General features: G+C 41.7%; 1 protein-coding gene across 8 annotated transcripts in view; it reads right to left on the bottom strand.

Annotated features, from left to right (window-relative positions):
• Sdccag8 (SHH signaling and ciliogenesis regulator SDCCAG8) overlaps nt 1-18,474 on the bottom strand; it is a 202,756-nt gene that overhangs the window by 48,131 nt on the left and 136,151 nt on the right. The window lies entirely within an intron of this gene.

Raw genomic sequence — 18,474 nt, forward strand, 5'->3', positions numbered from 1 at the left:
CTGATTTTCACCCTCTTAACTCCTCCAGGATTTACACTGTCTAAACCCATTTGGGACTGTCCTGGTGGCCTGGATTAATCACAGCACAAGCGTTGCCTGTGGGCATTAGGCTCCCCAGAGCACAGTAGACAGAAACACAGTAGCTAGGGCTGTGAGTAGTTCTTCCAGCCCACACACTAGAAAGCAAGAAGCACACACAAGAATATAAAGGAACTAAAACCCAGCCCTAGCAAGTATGTGATAAATGATTAGGAGACCTATCAGGAACCATGCCTGTCACCCATGAGCTGGGACATGTGCAAATTTAGACTGGTGACTCATTTGCAACACTGTCGCATTGCATTTTAGAGCTGTCTATACGCCAACCTCTTAGCCTTACCTGTTGGCTTTAAATTATTATGAATGAATTTAAGTTGTTACTCAACTATAACTGATTTAAACTTAAAGAATGATTAATGGGTTTTAAAAGTCAAAGTTCTTAATATATGAAAATATATTTTGATCCCCTAACAGATGGATATTGCATATGATATTTCTCTAAACCAAAATATGCAATCTTTTTTTCAGGGCCACCTTTCAAGAACTGGGTCTTGTACAAAAATGTGCCCCACACCTTCAGGATACCGCAAGTGTAGCAAGGGAGCGAAGAGTCAGGGACTCACAGCACTTCTTCCTAAGTGCAGCAGCCATGTGCTGTAGCCATCATATTTGATAAACGCAAAAACCTAACTAAGAAAGGAAAGTGAGTTGGATGCTGAGATTCATTCCCAACTTAAGAATGAATTAAAAGCAAAAGTCAAACGGCCAGCTTGACTCTGCAGCTACTCAGAGTCACCCTTAGTTTGTTCTTTTGGTATTCAAGGAGGTTTAACACCCTGTAGGAATTAACTTTATACTTGACACATCAGGAATCAACTCTGATCCTTTGTGAGGGTGTTTGTTCCAGTGACTAAAGGCCACCATGCCTGGTGACTGGAGTTAGACCCTAGGGACACAAATTGTGGAAATTGAGAATTAATTCCCACAAGCTGTTCTCTGACCTCCACATGTACATACACATATAATAAAGGAACAAATGATGTTTTCAAAAAAGAATTAATTTGGTTGAATATGGTCACACATGCCTTTGATCTCAGCACTCAGAAGGGAGAGGCAGGTGGATCTCTTGAGTCTGAAGCTAATTTGAACTACTTAACACATTCCAAGTCGGCAAGACTCATACTGAGACCCTACCTTAAAAAGGGAAGTAATCTAAATCCATTTATATTAGTTAAGGTTTCTATTGCTGGAAGATACACTATGACCACAGCAACTCTTATAAAGAAAAACATTTAATTGAGGTGGTGGCTTACAGTTTCAGAGGTTTAGTTCATTATCATCATGGTGGGGAGCATGGTGGCATGCAGGCAGACATGGTGCTGGAGAAGGAGCTGAGAATTCTTATATCTCCAAAAGCAACAGGAAGTGAACTGAGACATTGGGCATGGCTTGAGCGTATATAAGACTTCAAAGCCCACGTCTACAGTGACACACTTCCCCAACAAGGCCACACTTCCTAACAGTGCCATTCCCTTTGGGGACCATTTCCTTTCAAACACCATACCATTTAAAAATCATTTATATCTTGAACAAATTTTTCTAAAGAAGTTATTCTCTATGACCTTACTGAAAAATTAGTTCAGTTTCCTCTCTGTGACAACATGGCTACCACCCTTACCACCCCACCCCTATGACCAAGGCGTCTACCATCCCCAGTGGGTATCAGGTCAGTAGAAACCAACATGAAGGACGACTCCTCAGGCTCTGGGGAGTTTGCTTCGTGTAAGAAATCTCCACCAGCCCAGCTTCTGGGCAGGATGAGGTTGTTATTTTTAACTCAGGGACAGAAAGCTCAAGATGAACCGAAAAGGGTCCCTGTTTTTTGCTCCCAGGTTGGCTTTTTTATGATATAAAAGGAAACAAAAGTTGCTCATTGAGAAAGCCAACCTGTTATTGTGCTGTACATTTTCACTATGACTCCAACAATGTCTTTTAAACTACAGGAGAAGTGCTCCAAATGGACCACTTCCTCCAATGAAGAGGAGGACCAACAACACTCTCCTCCTTTCTGTGTCAAACCACGGACCGGACCGTCACCGTGCACACCCATGTCTGTCAGAGCACTCAGCACACGCTGCTATGCTCAGCATAAATGGGCACTTCTGCTCCCTTCTGCTCCCGCCAGTCTCAGCCAGCTTTACTTCTTCCAAAGTGTGGCAATGCCACTTACATGAACACAATTAGATATTCAGTGAACTCAGAAATATAAATGCTAGAATACTAATTATCTGAAAACAAAGAGGACTGGTTTAAAAAGATTCCACAAAACTGGATATCCCACACACAAGGTAAGGTGTGCACAAAATAAAAATAAAAGAAATGTATATTTCTGAGGCCACCAAACTGCAGATTCTACATACATGCTGCTTACCAATGTCTGTATGATTGCAATTGGTTTAGGAAAACCAAAGTTGAGTACAGTGAAAGATGCAGTTTGGGTGTGGTCTATCTGAAAAAGCAAAAACAATAATATTGTGCCTAAAACAGTTTTTCACATACAGAGAAAAAATGTCTTCATAGTGTGTGTGTGTATGTGTGTGTGTATGTATGTGTGTGTATGTGTATGTGTGTGTGTGTGTGTGTGTATGTGTGTATGTGTATATGTGTGTGTGTATGTGTGTGTGTGTGTGTGTGTGTGTGTGTTAAACAGACACCTGCACATTCAATATTTTTCTCTTGTTTATTAGTATTAGTCCACGTGTACTCCTCAGAGCACACGAATGAGTGAGTGAGCTCAAGAGAGGGCACGAGGCCAGAAGTGAGAAAGCACATTCTTTCTTTTCAGGCCGCAGTCTCTTCACCTGGAAAGTGTGGACTCTGAGAAAGGGGGTTTGGAGTGGGTGTAGGAGACGGGAGAAGAAACGGGGCTACACAATCATTCAGGCCCCTTCTGAGTCTTCAAAATGTCATTCTCTGAAATTTGACTCAATAAGATAGGCAGAGCTCCTTAAAACATTTATTAGTAGTTAGGTATATAACAGATGAAATTATTTAGGAGAGAATATAAAAATTAATATTGAGAACAAGTAAATTTGAGAAAAGTAAAATCATTTAGAAATTTTCATTACAAAGAAAATACAAAATTACCCACCTACATAAAATGATTAAAATGAAATTTTAGCTTCCAACATAAAATACTTGTTTAATTTGAGAATGAAAAGGGACCTACTTTATATCTTAAATATCTAATAAGTGAAATTTTTTGTTTAATAATAATAATAATAAAACATCAAACTAAAAAACAAAGCAAAACAAACACCACCACCATCATCAATAGCAACAAAGTAAAATTAATTATCTCAATGTAAAGTTCCAAAGGAAACTGGGCTGTGGTGGACCATGCCTTTAAAATCCCAGCAGAAGCAGGAAGCAGCAGGTGGATCTGTTCCAGGATGGCTAGGACAATTACACAGAGAAACCCTGTCTCAAAAGAACAAGAAAAAGGAAAAAAAAAAGCTCCAAAGGAGATCACAGACAGAAAGGAAGCCACAGCCCTTGGGGGACCTGTTTGTTGAGCTGGTGGTGGTGGAGCACACCTTTAATCCCAGCACTCAGGAGGCAGAGTCAGGAAGATCTCCAGACCAGCCTGGTCTATACAACTAGTTCCAGGACAGCCAGGGCTACAAAGAGAAATCCTGTATCAAAAATAAGTAAATAAATAAATACCCCAATGATATTCTGAATCATTTCTGGAGGCATTTTAAAGTTACACATATAAGACAAAAACCTGGTCAGAGGAAGCAAGGTACCAAAGAAACAAACACCACCTTAGCTCTCAAAAGGAAGCAAAGTGAAGTTAAGTCTGAGGGTCATGAAGCTGAGGATGCACCCAGTGGCCGACAGCTGACCAACACTGCTTGAGGCCTGGGTAGAACCCTCTGAACAGGCAGACAACAACAGCAAGTTCCATGCAAACGCACCTGAACTGCTCTGCCAGCAGTGGGGCTTGTGAAAATATGTGTTTCTAGATAGAAAATTAACTAGCATATTAACTTAACATTTCTTTAAGAATTGCTAACTAAAATGGTGCGTAAACCGCCCCCTATGCTGAGGTTACACAAACTAGACTTAAGCAGACTGTCTTCCATCGAAATCCACATCTTCTTTCAACACTTTCATTTGCCATTCAGGAGCAGGCAAAGTAACCCCATGCAATAGTAATTTACGTGCTGCCTGGGAGTTCATATAAATTTCAAGTTTCTTTTATGATTCAGCTATTCCAAGAGTCTCAAAATATTTCATTAAAAATTAATGTGTTATCCACACAAACGGCAAATATTGAAAACTAGGAATATAAATAAAAAATAATAAAAATAGTAAGTCTACTAATACTGAAGGGGAAGGAGACAGGAGGGGAGAGCACGTGAAAGGCAGGGCGATTTTAAACATCCGGTTTCTATTCTGGACCATTCATGGGAACAGACAGACACAGCAAGCAGAAGCCAAATATATTCCCGGCTCTGACAGGATTTGTTTTCTATCTTGTCATTACTTCTTACTGTATTCTTCCTAATAATATTTCTTCAGTGTTCCCAATTTTCTGACTGACACAGCATCTCTTATGAGCCTATGAAGGAGAACTGTGGCATCCTGAGGCACGTTCACAGAGCCAGGCAGCTTTGTAAGGGTCTGAGGTTTTCCTTGCAGTGACTTTCCATACAAAGGCATGCACCATGTGACTTTGTCCCATGTTATACACAGTTCTCAAATTCCCTTCCATCATTTTATTAGGATCCAACATACAAGTGGTCAAGCAATAGGTGCCCGGTCTATGGCAGCAGGCCAAGATGAGAGACTGGTTCACAAAAACACACTCAGAGGACATTTGCTGTCTGCCTCACAAGAATCACCTTGTAGTGAGGAGCAAACAAATGCTGCCTTATTCTACGTCCACCCTCTCCATTTAAATGAGAGGAAGTCCCCCTGCTTACCAAGCATGCAGCATGGCATGTACTTGATCCTCCATTAGAGTCTAACAACAGAGCTGCACTTCATCCAAGAGAATGCAGGGAGGGTTTTGAAAATATCAGAGATTTGTTTAACGCCGACTATAAAACACCCTTTGCATCAAAATAAGTGTCCTTCTTTACTGCACTCTGATTATTTTCTATAGAATTTAAATTGTACATAAAATTATAATTGTGTCTTGTTTTATGTAAATTGATTGTCTCAATTATTGGGAAAGGATTGGAATGTTAATGGACTATTTTGCTGGAGACATGCCAAGAAAATCAGCAAAAACTCTAACAGCTCTAACTAGAGGTATGCAGCCACATTTACATAAATTAGGAGACCAATGTGGTCTCAAGAGTCAATCTTACAGTCCAAAACAAGAATGAGCTTTTCTCCAAGAAGATTAAGTTAGTGTTACCGTTCAGTGTTAGAAGGTTCTGTGACTGCTGAGATTCTAACTTGGATTTATTTTTCTAAAAGTAATAAAAATGAAAAGCAGAAGCCATATTTGTAGAAATGTCATCTGCAGCACCACCCTTTCCCCTTCTTGCTTCTTACAGAACAGCTTAGCTATGAGAAGCAGGGCTCTAGCCTGAAGACTGAGCCATATAAGATCCAGTGGCATTGTGACAGACTGGAACAGTGCGGTATATTTGATTGTCTGAGGGAAGACCACCTCAGGAAGCTGGCTGCAGACTCATCCCAGCCTTCTTCCACTGCCTGACATACCTCCTTATGTAAATGTGGTATCTATGAAGTCAAACACATCTTCTCCACACTTAGGATCATGGGTTTAGGCAGACCTCAGCTGTTTAGTTACCCAGATGGTTACATGATTTTTATAGTTAAGTTATAGCCAGGGATGCCAGAGGTATGGTTACACATCTGCTTCAAACAGCCAGCCTTCCAAAATGGCTTCCACAAGCTCTCACCATAAGGAAATACTGTCAATGTATATGTAAAAATCACCTCAGGCTAGAATACCAAAAGCCATTTCCTTCACAGCCACATTCATAAATCAGATATAAGCATGATGGATTTACTTTAATTACTGACAATTTGAAATACTTTAAGAATTGAAAATTTAAAGTTTTAAGCATCTTAAACTTGAGCTCTTTGGCATTATTAATATAGGCATACATACAGATGTACATACAGAATATAACTAAAGATTTAAAGCAGGAAATAAAGATTTCTGCTGATTTGTAAGCTGTTTTGAATGGAGTTCTACAGTGGTGAAGAACGTAGCTGAGTTTGAGGCCTCTCTTTCTGTACCAAGTTCAGCATCTCTGGAGCTGGTCAGTTATTTCCAGTGACACCTGAGACTGGCTTCGGAAGTGCTGGCCTGGCTTAAATCAAACCACTTAACACAAAGGAAGTCTAAAGTCCACAGGAAGGTTTGTGGCTACACATTTTACAGAACCCAGAGTTTTCTGACACAAGATGGATGATTAAAATTCCTTGTATCAAGAACTGTAGATGCAGTGTGCTTGTCTAGTATGCAAGAAACCCTGGGTGGGATCCTTCCTGGCACTACATAAACTAGGTGTAAAATAAGGCACTTAATGCTTCTGTTAGATATTTACATAAAATGTCTTTAAACTGCTATTTATTTACCATGGATGAGAAGGAGAAAGTGGACCTTCCAATGTTCATATACAAAAATTATTTGATAGATAGTAAGTATTTTAAACCAATTAATTTCTCAGAAACAATGGTCCAGAAATGATTGCTATGGAGCAACAAGACATCATAAAGCCAACATTCTCTTTAATCTGTAAACTCTCCATCTCCAGAATGTCTATTACACTTGGTTAAAAAAAGAAGCATAAAATCGCTCCCTAGAAGTCCACATCTTCACCTACACAAAGGCCAGCATCTTTTAGAAATTGTAATGGCATCAGTCTCCTTGTTTAATCCCCAGAAGTTATTCTGTTCATCATCACTAAAGGAATACCAAAAGCAAGGCACCCAACACAGCAGCCAGTCCTCTGGCCCAGTGAGCAGACAGAGCGCTGCTGTGTACAGGGCACGCACAGTTCCAAGCCCAAGCCCACGCCTTCCACTGCATGTGGCCCCACAAGTTCCCTGGATGAGTGCTGCCCATCCAAGTCAGGAGAAAAAGAGTGACCCTGTAGCAAAATTCCACAAAGGTGGCCTAAAATGAGGATTTCCTAGAAAGTGAAGCCTTTGCAGTCCTGTGTGTCTGTCAGGGAGGCTTACTCAGCTCAAAGGGTGCCCTGATGTCCTGCTTTTCTTTTCCTCTGGCTTATTTGTCACTTACTTACTTACTATTGAGTCAGAATGGTAAAATAAAACCTCCAAGTTACTATTTTGCTTAACAAAAGCATGCATTCTCTTCCATATGCCAGGTACACACAATTCCAGGAGCTGGGGAGTTTCTTTCCTCTTCTCAGAGATGAGGCAGCTGTTACTGGGAGGAAGTTACTTAACCAAGGTCAAGAGCAGGTTCAGAGGCTGGGATCAGAACTCAGGTGAAGAGCCTTCAGAATCTGCCTATCTGTAACCACTAGGCACCATATGCTCCATGAGGAGTTTAAGTCTTTTTAAAAGCTCACTGAGTCCTGCTGTAAGCCAGGGGGCCCTTGAAGGCTAATTAGTCTGAAAAGTCCCTAGCAGAAAATTGGCCACCTAGATGTAGCAGCAAAGTAGGAAAGCTGCTGGTGAGCTTTGCAGAGGCGACTGTGGGCACCTGGAGTCCACATGCAGCTCAAATACTGACGAGCTGGAGAAACAGGAGATGCAGTGAATTCAGAGTGTGGGCTGGGGCAGTAGACAGCCTTGTGTTCCTAGACTTGCCTATCACATATGTGCAACTTAGGCACAGTGCACGAGTTCTCTGAGTCTCAGTGTCTCCTGGAAACAATGCTACTACTCAATAGAACCGCCCTGAGGTAACTTTCAAAGAATTTCTTGCTTTGGGAGTACATGCTTTTCCCTGCTCACTAGCCCACTTCCATTCTTGGAAGGACTTTCCTTTTCTTAATAAAGTATATCTATTTCTACCTTTAATATGAATAAGCAAATAAATAAATAAATGGATCTCCTGTTACAGGTTTTTCACTTATTAGGTGCCAGGCTTGGGTTGAAGTATCTAGGACTCATCTACTCAAGAAGTACTGCAGTTCCATGAAAACGACACCAAATAGTGTAATGTGGCATGTTTATTTACTACTTCTGTGGGTTTGTGTGTTGTACATGCATGTGTGTATGATGTATGTGGTGCCTCTGTGTGTGTGTGTGTGTGTGTGTGTGTGTGTGTGTGTGTGTGTGTGTACTGTGAGGTCTGTGTTCTCTCTGTGAACCTGGAATTAGGCAAGTGGCCAACAAGCCCCAAGCAATCCTCCAGTCTCATCCCCTACAGCACTGGGATTACTGGCACATGTGACCACATCAAACTTTTTATGTGGGTCCTGGGATCAGAACTCAGGTCTTCATGCTTGCAAAGCAAAGCAAGTGTTCTCACAAGAATGGGGCTTGCTTCCAAAGAAGGAGCAAGGCCTTTCCAAGGATCCAAAGGGAAGCAAACTCCTGTCTGCTGGAGATGTGTGGGACCTCCTGCCCCTGGTCCGAGTCACGGAGGGAAAGTGGAAAGAACATCTCTCAGCCTGTGGTGTAAGGGTAACTGTCAAAACATCAGCTCTTTGATGAACAGGAAGGTCTGATTCAGAGTGTCTCCAATTTCTGTGACATAAATATTTCTACCAGGGTCAATTTTAAGCTAGAAATGTAATGCAAAATGGCTCACATTTCAAAAGATTTCTTACTATCTCCAGCACACTTCACATTCTGCTACTAAGGAGGCCACATAAAATCCCATCTCCTTCCCCACCTCCACCATAAGCCATCTGAGAGTCAAATGGAAGTTCTAGAAAACAAAAACAAGGCGAAGCAAAACAAAACAAAATCCATACTGAGAGAAAAACCACAGCAGGAAAAAGAACTTCTTTGATGGGCACATCAGAGAGTGAGGTCAGGGAGGGGACCGTAGCAGTCAGGTTACTGGTGAAAAAATACGGAAGTATTTTAAAGTGATGATTACTCATTTGGACCAGTTTCAGAATGTCCAATCCACATCCTAGGCTCCACTGAATCCAGGCCCATGCTGAGGCAGAATGTCATAGCATGGCAAGCTGCTCATCCTATGACAGCCAGAAAGCAGAAGAGGAGACTGAGGACCAGGTAGCAGTTTCAAAGGCATTCTTGTAAGTCCCTTGAGGTCCATAAGTGGCCAGGCCCTGCCCCTGAGGACCTCCAACCACCAAGCTCTGCCCACAGGGTACTCTAATGGCCATAAAGACTGGACCCAAGCCCTCAAGATGCAGGTGGCCAAGCTCCACTCTACAGAGTAAAAATCACAAGATCAGGCTACGAAATCCCACCATCCCAGGCCACCCTGGAGAGGTCTGTCCCAAAGAAACCTATATAAAGCCTGCTCCCCATTCAGTTCTCTGCTTCTTCTCTCCTGAGCAGAGGCAGCCACCCTCCTGTGTTTCTCCCAATAAATATCTTGTGTGAGATTGCTGTGTGTGTGTGTGTGTGTGTGTGTGTGTGTGTGTGTGTGTGTGTGACTTTGTGGTATTCCTTGGCTCCCAGTTGTCAATATTCCCTTCCCCAAGAGCTGTAACACTTCACTGGGGATACCTTTCCCCTCAGAGCTGTAACACTGCACTGGGGATGCCTTTCCCCTCAGGGCTGTAACATTTACACTGGGGATACCTTTCCCCTCAGGGCTGTAACATTTACACTGGGGATACCTTTCCCCTCAGGGCTGTAACATTTACACTGGGGATACCTTTCCCCTCAGGGCTGTAACACTGCACTGGGGATACCTTTCCCCTCAGAGCCATAACATTTACACTGGGGATACCTTTCCCCTCAGAGCTGTAACATTTACACTGGGGATACCTTTCCCCTCAGAGCTGCAACACTTAAAATGCTGCCTATAACCACTTCCTCCAGCCAGATTCCAGCACCTTTCCAAACAGTGACACTAGCTAGGGTGAAGAATTCAACATATAGGCAGACACCTTTGGCCCCAGCACTGAGAAGGCAGAGGCAGGTGAATTACTGCCAGTCTACGGCCTCTTGTCTGGATATAAGTTCCAGGCCAGCCAGGGGTACATACGAAGACTCGGACTCCAAATATCAAACAAACAAACAAACAAACAAACAAACAAACTAAAGGATTCAACACAGAAACCTGTGGAGAACAACTCTTACTCAAACTACTGAAGAGAGCACTAGATTGGAAGGTGGGCCACTCAAAACTATCTATGTAAAAATCTCTATAGGGACAGGGAGAGGATGGAAGAGTGATCCAGGAGCTGCCAGACACCATGAAGTCCAGCTGGTGTAAAAGCCTGAAAGAGGATGGGATGACAGCTTTCCTCCTGGTCTCTGCCTCAGCTGTCGCCAATCTCCTGTCACACTTAAAGCCACAGTGCTATGTCCTTGGCTGTCCTGGGCAGGTTCTCTCTTTTCTCTGTTATGCACACTTTTGCTTCTCTTCAGTGTTGTGTTAGCTGGTTGTTATTTATTTATTTGTTTGTTTGTTTGTTTATTTACCTCTCTCTCTACTGAATGTATTCTTTACCTGCAAATCCAGGCAAAGCTAGTTTGGGCTCCCTAAAGGCCCTTGGGTCTATTTATTCGTGCAGCAATATTCTACCTTTCCAGTCACCCTCTGCTTCCTGACTAGACCAAAGCTGTGTTAAGATCTCAGTCACTTTTGCTTTTGTGTGGAATGCTAATCAGTGTGGTGATATATTAATAAACTAGAAGACAGAAAAGAGAGCTCAAGCCAGGGAGTCAGGTTAATGAGCTGACATGGAACATCAAATGTTTAAAACTACAGAAAAGTGTTAGGCAAAGCCGCACACCTGACTGCAGAAATGACAAATAAACCCCATTTAACTGAAAAGCGATAATTTTAAGATAGTGAAATTTATAAGCAGAGTTTATCAACTCACCCAAAATGTACACTAGAGAGAAAAAGCTTTCCAGAGTTGACTCTATGTACTTGGCAAATATGGAGTTTGAGGTAGCCTGTGCTCTAAAGCAAGGAAGTTTATATTAGCTAGAGGGGAGAAATTCCATTTTAGATACTGAAATATTTACTTTCCCCTGCAATATAAAGAATAGCCACTACCTACTCAGAAGCCAGGGCAAATGAGAGATGACTAGGCCAAGCACAGGAACTTCCAGACCACTGTCAACACTGGGTATCAATGCACTGATAGACAGATGTCACATAACTAGAGATGGAGCCAGAGAAATGGGCGGATAAATAAAGGTGCTTGCCACAAAGCCTGGTGACCCGAGTTCAGTCCTCAGGGTGGGAGAGAACAGACTCCTGCAAGTTAAGTTGTCTTCTGATGCCCACACAAACCCCACAACACTTCTACCTAAATAATAAATAAGCAATGTTAATAAAATAAAGTAGAGAACCAAGAGTGAAGCTGATGTGAGCAATGGGTTGTGGGGTCATGCTGATGAAGGTTTGCTAGCTGCAAGGGCAGGCTACTCCTGTGGGAGACATAACAAGAAGAGACCCTGCATGGCGAGGACAGGAGGGAAGAATAAACTCTTGCCTCCTTTGTGAACCTAAAACTTCTCTAAAAGATAGTCTTTCAAGAAAAAAAATGAGTGCTCCTAATTTCCAACCATGCTCAACATGTGAGTTTTAAAAACAACTAGGTAAATATATCCCACTTGAAATTTGACTTGGAGCCGGTTTATGAGCTGACACTGGCTCATGCTGAAAGTCTACAAACTGTGCACATGGAATGTGCACACACATTCCCATGCTAACACAACATTACAGCTACAGTCCAAGTTACAGCCCAAAATGTTCAAAAATCAAAAGTTACATTCAAAATTCAGAAGGCATTTTCCCATAGAAATAACATTATGTAAACATGGTATTTTTGGTTCACAGACTAAATCACAAGAACCAATTTAACCCATAATGTAAATAAACAATGATCTAGAATGGAAGCCTCTGCAGTTCCTGCTGATCCCCAGACTCTGCAGCTGAAAGGCTGGTGTATAGTGTGGTCGAATGAGTGTGCTGACTATGGGATATTGAGTAAACCCCATGCTGATCATGGTTCTACAGACTGTACTGATCATGTTAAGCAATGTTTACAACCTTACAAGGTAGCACTTCACAGAAAAAAAAAAGAGGAAGATGAAACTTGAAGAGGAAAGAGCTTGCTAGACTACAAGGCTAGACAGGAAAGGGAGAGAAACCTGGATCTCCTCTTATCTATAACACACACCCTCTCACTGGTAGGTCTTCGAGCTGAGGAGTCAAACCAGAAGGAGCTTATGTGACTGTACAATTTGACCAGGGCAGGGTGTGTGATCAGTGATGCATTCAAGCACATCCTAGTAATGCTGTAGTTCAGATACTAAATGCTGCCACTGCCCCACGTGACTAGGGCTTGGTCTCTAGGGTGGCACTATTGGGATGTGGTGGAACTTTGAGGAGGTGGGAAATCACTGGGGTTGAGTGTGTTCTTAAAGGGGATTGTAGAATTCCAGGCCCCTTCTCTTCCTCCTTTCTGCTTTCTGGACATGGCTGTAAGTGCATTTGCTCTGCAATGAGCAACAATTCCCAACAAGCAAGAGGCTACATCAGTCATGGACGAGAACCTCCACAACTGGGATCCAAATGAACCTTTTCTTTGAATAAATGAACTGCTTTAGGCATTTTGTTAGGTGACAGAGGCAGGCTAATGAAACTAAGCACCCAAGAAATACTAGGCGATTAAAGGAAGAGCAATCTTCCTCCTTTGCTGAGTGTTGGGCTTATTGCAGCCGAAAGTATAAATGATATAATTATGCCCTTGGTATTTTCCTAAGCTGCTTCTACTGGGTTCCTTTCATGTTTCATCTACTCCCAGGTGGTCAGCTAATATAGCATCTGCCCTGCTCTGTGAATGTAACTGCACAGGCTGGTGAAAATAATTCATTAACCCAAAATAAAATCTTAACTCCTGAGAGGTGGAACGTCCTGCCTATGGGAAGGCAACAATCTTATTTGAGGTCAAACACGGCTTCTTGAACTCTTAGGCATATTTTAGCACTGCAAAGAATAATGCATTTTAGAGAGATTGCTTGTGAACCACAACCAATTTATAATTCTGGTGCAAATTTAGGAAACTGGAACTTTTCTAAGCAGTCTAATTATCACAGCTCCCTCCTTTCTTATACAACATTCTTGGCTTGTTGTTCTTGGACTCCATTGATAAGGCAGAGATCTAATTTACACAGCCCTGTGGCCAGTGAAATTAAAAAAAAAAAAAGTAAAAAAAAAAAAAAACAATGTTTAGCATGATATGAATCACTTACCACTTTCTTCATAAAAAGAACAAAGTTGTGTGTTCTAACAAAAAGGTATATAAATCTAAAATAACCCAGACATCTTGAAAATTCACATTTACTAGTATGCTGTCAGTTATAAAAACAGACTTGCAGACAGCGTAGCCAAGGAGGCCTTCTCTATGGAGATTGGTAGTGACGGGGTAGGAGGCAGAGGATCACACATCCATCTGCTTCAGTAGGAGATTAGATAGATGATATGCTTCTGAATTACAATTCATATAATTCATACTGATAAAAATGCATACAGTGTGTGTGTGTGTGTGTGTGTGTGTGTGTGTGTGTTTGCAAATAAGGACATGCATGTGTGGTATATGGAGGTCAGAGGACAACCCTGCATGTCAGATCTCACCTTCTTCTACCTTGTGTGAGGCAGGCTCTCTTGTGTTTGGTACTGCTCTAGTTTAACCAGCCATGAGCATCCAGTCTGCTGTCTCTGTCTGCACCTCCCCACAGCAGGACTCCTGGGAGGCTCACACTGTCTGGCTTTTACATGGGTTCGAGGGTTCAAATTCAGGCGCTCACTCCTGAGTTGCATGTGCTTTCTGCCCACGTGGCCCATCTCCTCAGCACTGAAACATAGTCACTGAGAGGCCAAGTGTACATTGCTGTACTGCAATGGCTTAATAAAACAACCCAAAGCAAATCGAATTACTATAATAAAGCTAAATCTTTAATTAAAAGCAAGAACAGAAACATGAAAACCAAAATGATCTCAGCACAACTTTGATAATGAGTGGTACCTAAATGTCCTTCCCAAGGCTGACAGCAGGTCAAATGATCACAGCTTATGCTGTGGGGCAAGGGCACCACCAGTAGAATATCAAAGCAGCATTCTCAGTAAGCTGTTTTGGCTCACAAAGACCAGATTTCGGACTCTCTAAGACATTGACTTGAAAGTCTTTTAGAGTGTGTGAGATCTGATGAGAAAAACCTAGAGTTTGGTTCTGTTGTTTGCTTATCACCACCCTGTGAGGGGCACTTGTGATGACTCCTCTAAATTAGAATGCCTAACTCAAGAAAGGATCACAGGGATAGGGATATATTTTAAACCTTGTGCCCCAAACTTAACATTAAGACTTTGGGTTTATATAAATCACAGACAGTAGGGTGTCCTTCCCAGGTGGCCAATGGAGGCCTGTCCCCTGGGAAACCATTTCACCTCCCCTCTATGGTTTGTAGAGGCCTTGGAGCAACCCAGAGTGACCTCATAGGAGACAGTGAGTTGTGCCATGGCTACGCAGCATCGTGGATTCACAATGCCCCAACTAGCCATTCTGCTTGGATATGTGTTCAAAATCTCAATTCCCAGATTAGCACTCCATGGAGTGGAGTCTACTGGGAACTCTTCAGGTTCCATGAAGACGACAGTGGCTCCCCAGTCTCCCTTTCCTCCCCATCTCCATTTCTTCATTGTTATAATTTAGATATGAAAGGTTTTCAGATCTCATGTGTTGAAGGCTTAATGACTGGTTGGTGGCACTATCGCAAGGTGACAGGCAGGGCCAGCAGAGGCTTTATGCACATTGCTCAAACAAACTGCTCACTTATCCAGAAAGAAAGTGTCATAGGATGACCTCATCGATGGATTGGTCCATAGCCTACCAGACTGCCTGGGGGTGGGGCCTCTTTATAGGGATAGGTTACTGAGCACTATATCTATGAAGGCTAAATTTTGCCTCAGGCTCTGGCTTTCACTGCTTTTTGACCCTCAAGAGATGAACAGCTTTGCTCAGCCATACTCTCTCATGCTTTTAGCTTTACCTCAGTCTCCAAAGCAATGGAACCAGCCAAAGACAGACTGAAGCCTCCAAAACCGTGATGCAAAACAAGCCTCTCCTTCTTTAAATTGTATTCTGGGAATCTTGTTACAATGATAAAAAGCTTACTAAAAAGACCCACCATGGGGTAAGCAGCTTTTCTTTGTCAAGAGCTTTCACCACAGACCAGAAGCAACAGGATCAGCTGATTTGGGACAGAAACCTTTAACACTTTGAGCCCAAACCATCCCATTTCTTCTTATAAAGTGGTTATTTTAGGCATCTGTTAGAGTGATGGAGAGCTGACTAGCACTCCACTCCAAGTACAGAAGATGACCTGTAAGCATGGTAGTAAGCACAGTAGGTCCATCACACCCATGAATCCCTTGATGAACAAGGTACAGAATGGACAAGATCCCCACTAACCACACAAATAGATCTGGCCTCAACCCACCACAGCAGTAAAGCCATCAGGCTGTTCTGCAGTTGCAGGGTTGGGAAGGAGTCTCCCACAGGCCAAGATTAATCCCTGCTTAATGTTTGGTGTTTTGACACCTGTCTATTCTCAGAACCTTCACAACCTTGCCTTTTTTCCTAACTCAGCATCCTCAGATTTCTCTAGACTCTCAAATCCTTTCATAGAAACACAGCTTTGAGAATTCTCCTAGGGACTGCTAAAAAATTCTCTTATTATGGCATCATACCACAAGCAGGGAACTTTCAAGTAAAAAAAAAAATCATTTAAAATAGTCATAAATGTGAAAATTTATAATGAAATTTCCTATTTCATAAATAATGTCACTATTTCATATATATATATATCGCTTAATGGATTAATTATATAAGAAAGGGACATGATTGGCCAATAACATAAATACATTATAGCACCAAAATATACCCTAAAATGTCAAAATTGAAATTAAATTCATATTATAGAATCAAACAAATTAAAATAGCTGCATTTTTTGGAATTCTTATTTTCTGAATATATAATCTGATATTTTTATAGCACTCCTCTTTTGTCTGAAAATGATGGAGTACAGATTATAATTTCAGGTTTAGATTCTAAGTACTTCTTGGAAAATTGTGAATAGTCTTAATTCTACAAAATCAAATGCTGCATTATATAAAATCTAATATTGTATTTTCTATTTTTAACAGTGGCTTTTGAATGAAGTTTCCATTATCATAACATAATGTGGGGGTTTCACACAGATGATCCCCTTGGTTACAGAATTACCAAGATTAACCTCATTATTAGCTTGCATGCTTCAATCGGACTCAAACAAACTGCTCACTTCTCCAGAAAGAAAGTGGCACAGGATGGCCTCACAGCACAGCCAGGTCTGCTGAGGCTGCAGTCAGTCTGTGGCCATATGAGAGAGCACAGCCTTCTGCAGAACTCTACTGACTGCCTGGATCCTTCTGCATACCAAGGGGCTTGCATCCTGCTTATTTTCCAGGAGGAACACGTGACTAGGTACTCATTTTAAAACAGAGAAGAAAACAGCCATTATTTTAACATGTAAGTTTCAAGACTATGTTCACTTCAGAGGAAACATCTAATTTTCTTTCTTGTACACTGAAACTTGGTTGAGCTTTATGATAATAATATTCAATGCATTTACATCTACTCCAACTTAAGAAAAAAACCTCTTTGCTCTAAAATGTACGTGCTCCCGGTACATGCCCCACTGTGAGCTGGCTGTTCTGGCTTTCTGTATTTCCTTGCATCTCATTTCATGAAAAAGTGATGAATGGCTATTTCAGATTTTCAAACCACTCTAACTTTCAACTCACCTTAATCTACCATCTGCACCTATTCTCCATCAACAACTACTCTTGCTGACTTAACTGGTGATGCGCATGTTCCCAAGGCTAACATGTTTTCCATCTTACTGTGTGCCTAGCATTGGCTTGAATGCTTCCTCTTCCCATGGCAGGTTTATCATCAGAATGAATAACAGTCCTTTCCAGGTATTGATCAGGTTGCTTTGCGGCAACCTTTTTTGTTGGTTTTTGACCTTATTTTTGAAAGTGTAGCTTGCTGTTGAGGGTCAGTGGCCCTTCCTTCCTTCTTACTAATTCATCCCAATGATACATTTATCCCTAAAGGTTTCAAATGTTCTCCAAAAACTAAGGGACAGTTCTTCCTCCAGCCTAGACCTAGCTCTGAAGGACAGCTTCCCTAAAAACATGCAAGCTCCACCAGAGGGAGCAGCCATATCTGCTTTGCTGTTTTGTTCTCAGCATGTGATGGATACCTTGTAGCACATGACACATAGTGGTAATCAATACATATTTGTTGAAGAGACCAATCATTCATTTGCTCTCTGACCTCCAGTTGGTACATTTCCCTCTCCAGGCCTTAGTTTCCATCTGGAAACAAAGATGACAATAGCAGTTCCTTTCAAGGTTTGCCTCAAGGCACATCACAGTGAACATAAGTGCAGTTTATGAATTAAAAAGCAATATGCCAGTGTAAAAGACCACACACACACACACACACACACACACACACACACAAATGTAGCTTATAAAGACTAAAATATTTACTCCTTGGACCCTTATGAAAAAACCAAGTTTGTTGACTTCTAACAGAAGAGTGTCTGGGTTTAAGTAAATATCACATGAGTTAACAAATGAAGGGCTAATTCCTTGTAACATGCTGTTAGGGAAGGCAGTCCTCCTTCAGGCTGGTCCCTCTCTACTTAAAGCAAGTCGTCAAGGTATCAACATATAGCACTACTGTCTCCCCCAATGCTGTTTACCTTAAGTTTAAGAAAGTGCAATTGACATACATTTCCACTTTCCCCTAATTATATCAATGGGAAAAGAAAAGTCACAGGTCTCTGGAGGATGGAGTAGAGCTGGAAGCTTGGGAGGCATGAAGCCATCTCCATGAGAAAGCTGGTAGCTGTTCAGTACCCAAGTCCAAGTCTACAGAAATCTACTTACTGTTGCTACAAAATACATAGATTTTATTCTTGGGGGAACCCTATGACCAGAGTTTAGAAATTGTATATCCATAAAAGGGGTCTATATTTATTACAACAAAATAAAACACTAACCAAATACTACACAAAAGGGAAAAGGAATTTGGAATCAATCACTCAAGACTTAAGTTTGAACCCTATCATGTGTTCCAAATGTGACGTTGAACAAACCCCTTACTCCCTGTAAACTCAGTTTCCGTCTCTAGAAAAGAGAGTGGCACCATGGGTGGTCCCCAGGAGGTGGCTAATATGAGCCA

This window comes from Onychomys torridus, chromosome 11 (assembly GCF_903995425.1).
Source record: "Onychomys torridus chromosome 11, mOncTor1.1, whole genome shotgun sequence".
In the NCBI taxonomy this organism is placed as follows: domain Eukaryota; kingdom Metazoa; phylum Chordata; class Mammalia; order Rodentia; family Cricetidae; genus Onychomys; species Onychomys torridus.